Source organism: Fukomys damarensis, unplaced genomic scaffold (genome assembly GCF_012274545.1).
Source record: "Fukomys damarensis isolate Sample0158 unplaced genomic scaffold, DMR_v1.0_HiC HiC_scaffold_10, whole genome shotgun sequence".
In the NCBI taxonomy this organism is placed as follows: Eukaryota; Metazoa; Chordata; class Mammalia; order Rodentia; family Bathyergidae; genus Fukomys; species Fukomys damarensis.
In genome coordinates this window covers 26714828-26721644 of record NW_022900922.1, presented here as the reverse complement: position 1 = coordinate 26721644, position 6817 = coordinate 26714828, and positions in this window count along the sequence as shown.

Below are 6817 nucleotides of genomic sequence, written 5' to 3'. Positions count from 1 at the left end.
TTCTTCCTTCTGCTAAGAACTAACGGAGACACCTTCAAGACAAGCACTAACATTGACTGAAATACTAATGAATTTCACGTCAGGTATCAGAGAAGTCCAAGAGCCATGTTTGTGTTGAACACTGGAATTTGTTCCAAACACAAAGGGAGCCTCCAGTGGTAGGTAAAGCTAGGTGCATCTTCCACGCACTTGATGAACTGCGTTATCCACTATCAAAAAGACCCAGAAGTCCCACCTTAGAGCACTGCAGAAAGACCCTGTTCACTCTGCCATCAACACTGTCTCCTCAGCTCTCCTCTTAGCATACAAATATCTCTTCCTCTTGCTTCACGGAGCTCACTGTTTAAAAAGCCAAATAAGCCTGTCTGTTTTCAATTCTTAACTTTTCACACATGGCAAATGCATAGAACTTTGAATGCTGTGATCATCTGGCTGATGAGCAAGCTGTTTTCCATTTCTGGCAACAAATACTTCTGGCTTATCATGACTAGAGGAAAAGGGATGAAAATATACTCTGGTTGGATTTTGTTGATAACATTTGTCATCTTTGCAGTTAAAAAAAATACTAGCTTAGAAAATTGTCCATTGGTGTTACAGAAAATGGCAAAAGAACTGACACCACTGTTGAGATGCCAATTAAATTACATTCATAAATGAAGTAGACTAGTATGATCTTTTTCATAACAAACACAATGTCACAGCATAGAGTAAAGACTGGTCCAGTACTGAGGAGCTTATAGACCTGGCCCTGAAACCGCAATGGTAGAAGTGATGTTTTTGAAAGGCTCACAACTTATCTGAATCTGTCTTCCTCTGCTGTAGGGGCTGCTGTAGCAAATGCCACAAATTAAGTGGCTTAACATCAAAATTTTATGTCAAGTCTGGAAGCCAGAATTCCAAGATCAAGAAGTTGTCAGGGCTGATCTCTTCTGTGATCTCTCTCCTTGGCTTATTGATGACCATCTTCTCCTTGTGTCTTGACTTCATCTTCTTTCTGTGTATGTCCATGTCCCAGTTTCTTCTTCTAAGAACATCAGCCAGCCTGGAGTAAGGCCAACCCATACGGCCTCCTTCAACATCAATGACCTCTTAAAGACACTATCTCCAAACACAGTCACAGTCGAAGGTACTGGGGGTTAGGACATCAACATATAAATTTTAGAGGAACATAATTTAATCCATAACCCTTCTGGGGGGCCTATTATTTAAATGAATAAACTCAGATCTTTCTCAATTGAAACACATTCATGGATCCATTCATGGTCTACATCCAGAAATAGAGTGAGGGTAATGCTCAGATGACATCCATCTTGCCATTACTCACCCATGAGCGTTAAGAAGGAAGTAGAGTGGATTATCTCCTCATAAGAAGGCAGTGTCTCATCAGAAGAGTCAGTCTTCTGGATTTCAGTGGGTGTGAGAATCACAATGCTACTCTCCAGAAAAACAGAAAGACTGATAAACAAGATTGTTGCTGTTCTGTTGAAAGTGCTGTGCAAACGACAGCACTCGCTCATCCCATTGACCATGCCTATTTATTAATGTACTTAACAAAAAGTATTTTCCCCCTAAAATTTAGAAATGGCAAAAAGCAAAGAAATGAATCATTAATCAAGCAGAATATTCTCCCCATAACACTTCTACTTGGGCAAAAACATTATTTCCTGTAAGTGTGAGAAAGAAAAAGGTGGCAGAAGATGACTAACAGAGGTGACAGAGAGAATACAGAAGACTTCAGGACAGCATGAACTTCAGGAACAGGCAAAGTTAAATGCTGAGGCAAAAGTGGGTGAACACCCTCCCTCAGACAAATATGTTCAGAGACAATTGTGAATAAAAGGTTCCTAAAAAAGACAGGAATGTGTAATTTACTTAATAGTTCCACCAACGTGTAGCTGTGGGATGGTATGACGATTCTAAATGCCCTTTGACGCATATTTACAAAGGAACCCAGTGGCTTTATTTTAAATGACAATTTCTTACTAATCAGCCCTCCACAGAGTCTGTTTGCAGCACTGCGAGTCACCAGTTTTGGAGAAGCACTGTTGAGTCATGAGCCATGTGCTGGCAGCGACTGGGAAGTGACTGAAGGCCAGGAACTCATGACTTCAGAGATCCACATAGAGGACGCAGCTCTGCTTAATGGCTCATGTTACGACTGAACTGTGTTCCCAAAAAGATAGGCTGAAGTCCTAACCCCAAATGCCTCAGAATGTGACCTTATTTAGAAATAAGAACATTCAAATGTAATCATTTAAGATGAGGTCATACTTGAGTGGGACAGGCCTTTAATCAAATAAGACTAGAAGTTTCAGACAGACAGAGACATGCACAGAAAAGAACACCATGGACAACAGAGGCAGAGATTAGGATGATGCATTTACAATCTGAGGATTATCAGAAAAACACCAAAAGCTAGAAGAGCAAAGCAGGATTCTCTCCTACACATGTCAGAGGGAGCATGGCCCTGCTGACACATTTGGCTTATTACTAAACAGCATGGCCTTGGGCAAGTCTCTGGGTCTCTATCTCTTCATTTATAAAATAAAGGACTTGAACTAAAGCAATTTTAATAGGAAATACTCGTAACCATGACCACTTGTAACCATGACCACAATTTCACCAGTATTTTAGACTCCAAGATAATGATTAAGAAAGGGAATGAAAATATTAGGTTTGTACTATTCCTATGATCCTTTTCTAAAAATGAAGTAGGAAATATTAGGTAAATAAGCAGGCTGCAAGTAGCAAAAAGAAAAAGAACATGAATTCAAAAGATTTACATCTAACCAGAGTAAGAACAATACATTAATTCAACCAATATTTATTGGTAGCTCCTGAGAGATTGAATAAATAGATAATGGCCATGTTACATATAAAAGCAAATTGTGACCTACAATGTACAGCGTAGGAAACTGGCCCATTACTGACAGCAACTCGCTCAGGAAGCCAGCCAACAATCATACATTCAGACCACTGTCTCTATCAACAATCCAGAAAGCCAAATAATAACCCCGGTAAGAACTAGCCCAAAAGAGCCAGAACTTGATTAATAACTGTCAGCTTCCCTAATTTTTGTCCTGTTTCCAACTTAGGACCAACCAGGAAAAGCCAAATACATACCCTAACCAATCCCAATGGTTGCCACACTTCTACTTACGCACCTCCGGCATCCCCAGCCTCCAATCAGCACACATTTGAAGCCTTCCCTTTTTCCCACTCTTCTACCTGCCTTTTAGTTGCTGCCAACACCCAGGTGATAGTAGCCAGGTTCTGAATAAACAGATTTTGCTTGTTCTTTCTTGGTTGGTTTTCATTTATTTCCATACTACCAAACAAAGCACATTCTGTATCACTCTTTGAATGTAGGAGAAAAATATAAAGAGGTATAAGACATAGATAGTTCTTGAAATTTGAGATAAAATGCAGACAGAGTAAGAAAAACTACCACAATTTCTAAGCAAATTATAAAACCAATCAGGAATAATAAGTCTGCAATGCAAGTTCTAGACAATGAGTGTAGAAGTTTGGACCAGATGGATTACTTTAGGCTACGGAGGTCAGATGTGAAATGGATCTCAGTAAACAGAAGAGAACTACTATAGTCACTATCAGGATCCTCTTGCTCACACAGTTACTCAGACTTGTAAGTTTGTGGGAACAAGAAGGTACTTTGGTGAGAAAGCTTCTTCTTTCATGACTATTTTGACCATCACCTGAAGAGTGGGTAGATTATTGGGAAAGCCTCCCCTTTACTTTCATAAGTCTAAAGTGAGTCAGGACATTCCTACAGCCAGCAAACTATACAAAGGACACACTTGCCCAGTTAGCTCTTGCCCTCAGTTAAACTCACCAGTATTCCCATTTCAACTTCTCTACTCCTAATTTTTGGCTATGCACCAAAAGTAGATGCTTATCAGTGCCAAGTGTCTTAGTTACTTTTCTCATTGCTGAGACAAAATCAAAATACTTGACACCCAAAGATACAGGAGGAAAGGTTTATTTGGCTCATTGCTTATAGAGGTTCAGTTCATAATTGGCTGGCTCCAAGGCAGAGTAGCACAGCAGAGGGGAACTGCAGAGAAGAAAGAGTTCATGGCAAGTAGAAGGCAGAAGGAAACCAGCTACAAGCAACAAGAAACAGAATTCTTTTAACAGATTCTTTCTGTCCCTTTACATTGTATCCAGGCTGCCCACCCTTTGGAACACCCTTAATCCTACCAGAAACTATGCCAAACCAATCAGTGGACTAATTTAGTAATCACACACCACTGATTTCAGCATCACACACTCTAGATCCTGCCACATCTGAAAAGCCCCACATATGAACAGATGAGGCTTTGGAGGGATAACTAGATAGAAGCCATAACACCAAGTGACTGCTAGAAGACCAGACAGAGGAGGCGTGGCTGATTGAGGTTTTAAGGTATCCAATAAATAAGACTCTTCTTTCCTGCCCAAGTTCTGAACCAATTAAGAGGCACAGGAATCAGACAGGTAAAGGGAGAATAGCACCATTATTTAATTGGGCAAGGTCTTGGTTGCAAAGTATGAATTCAGGTATTAATATAATGCCATTGAAGTCATCCTAGCAGTGTCAGGTAGTGCTGGCAGACAGAAGTTTTTTCCAGATAAAGATCTGCCCCTTAAAACATAAGGCTCAAAGGAGCAGGGAATGCTTATTTCTCCAGATTACTCCCCAAAAGAGAAAGAGAAAGTGAAAGAGAAAGAGAAGAGGTATACATGTTCAGTATACATGCTTCTCCCCCACTGAGTGAAGTTCCTTTTCCTGCAATGAAATAAAGGAGAAGATGGTGAGAGCCCAAGAGATTTACTCAAAATGCAAACACATCCCCAACAGAAACAAGAGTGAGGAATAAATGCTCCCAACTTACTCCTACAAAAGGCAAGGCTAAGATGCTGCAGGGTTGAAGAACACACACACACAAACACACACACACACACCTACCAATGTTGTGATCATGCTTTATATTTCTAAGATTTGTAAAAACTTTTCAGTCTGAGGAGAATGAATCCACTCAAGGAGAAAATCTACCAAGTGAGGGGTCGCCCTCAGTATGGGCTAGTGCTGAAGGCACAGACCCATGCATCCACAATCCTGAATTCCTTTCCCAGTGCTGGTATTAAGCAGCTCTGTATTTACTCGAGGTCGCTTGTCCTCTGGGTACTCTGTCCCAGTTAGTGGAAATTACAGCCCCTGTCCCATCATGTGTATAAAATGTGAAAAGAAACAGAAAAAGACCTCTGAATAGCTTAGGTCCACATACTAGAAGCACTGAGACGACTCCATACTAAGAGAAAATAGCAATGTTTTTCTTAAAAAGTAGAAAATGTGGAGCAGCCTTGTTACCACACAGAACTTTTTCAGCACCCAGGTATTCATCTGAGAGTGGATTCCACAAAACTTAAACAGATGGGAGGGGCAGACAGATTCCCCTAACTGTAGCTAAAGGGCTGGGTGCTACTGACTCAGTGTGGTAGAGCACATAGTCAGGGGCTTAAGAACAAGTCTGTGATGAATTACACTGATAACCCTGGAACCAGAGACAGATTCCCTTTTGTCCTAAGGGAAGCATTACCTGAATCATTTCTTAAGATCAAGACACTTGAACACCCTACTCCTAGAGTTGTTATTCAGCAAATGCCAGGAGTTGAAAAGACACCTGATATTTCCTCTATGGCTTCCTGAAGAAGAATAAGATTTACATGCCCTTGGCCATGACTTCTTTGTATTTCCACACATGGGAAACAAATTGGTTTTAGACCTAGTTAAAAAAGATGGTGGGGTGGGGAGAAGGGTTAAGGAAAAAGAGAATGAAGATTGGTTGTATCTGCAAATACAGGACAAGAGGAAAGAACAGATACTTTCCATTCTCATTGGAAATTCCCTAAATACTTAAAGCCAGAGGAGCTTCACAGCTCCTCAAAGTCAGAACTTTGTTTATTATAGATACATAAAAGGCTGACTAGGAAATATAACTTCAACTGAAAAGATGTTCTATATCCTGTGTCATTTCAATTTTGTCAACAGCATTCATTAAATTCCATATTTCACTCCCCCACCCCCCAATACTCTCTGTTCTCTCGGCCCACTTCACACTTGTTCACTCATCACATCCTAGGAGCCAGGTGCTGTGCTTGGTGCTGCAGACACAAAAAGAAAGGAGCCACTGCTCCCTGCCCTGAGGTGATGCCAGGAAGTGGGGAGAACTGAGGACTGTGGTTGCAGGCAGCACAATGTGAGATCTAGCTAATGTGGAGATGAATGAACAGAGGATGGGCTCTACCTCAGGGAGTAAAGTCAGGGACTAAAGAGGTTCCTTGGTTTGGTTCCCCAAGAAATAGACAGAGCTGAGTCAAGAGGCTTCCTGGCGAATGCTCAATTTTAAGAGAATGAGGGGTGCATTGCCAGAGACTAGCTGATCCTGCAGGGAACCAGCTGTGACACAGGATGGCCTTTCAGAGTTGTCCCTCATTAAGACAAGGAATCCAGGCCTTAGAATCCTGCACAGACCATTTGTTGAAAATTCAAAGTGCCTCAAAGGGGGACTTTGAGCCTTGAGCCTAGGACAATTCTCAAGCAGGGACTTATCTGAGAGCCTGTAATAGACAACACCCCAGTGCTGAATGAGCACCTCACGCCTGAACAGGTGCAGCACACACTGCAGCCTTCACTAGGAAGATTTTCCCAAAGGTGAGGAGGTGGAGCTACCCATGGGTGCTTACAAATACAGTTACCAAAAAGGAGAGAGAAGTGGCCTGGGCTGAAGAAAAAAAAAAAAAAAAAAAAAAAAAA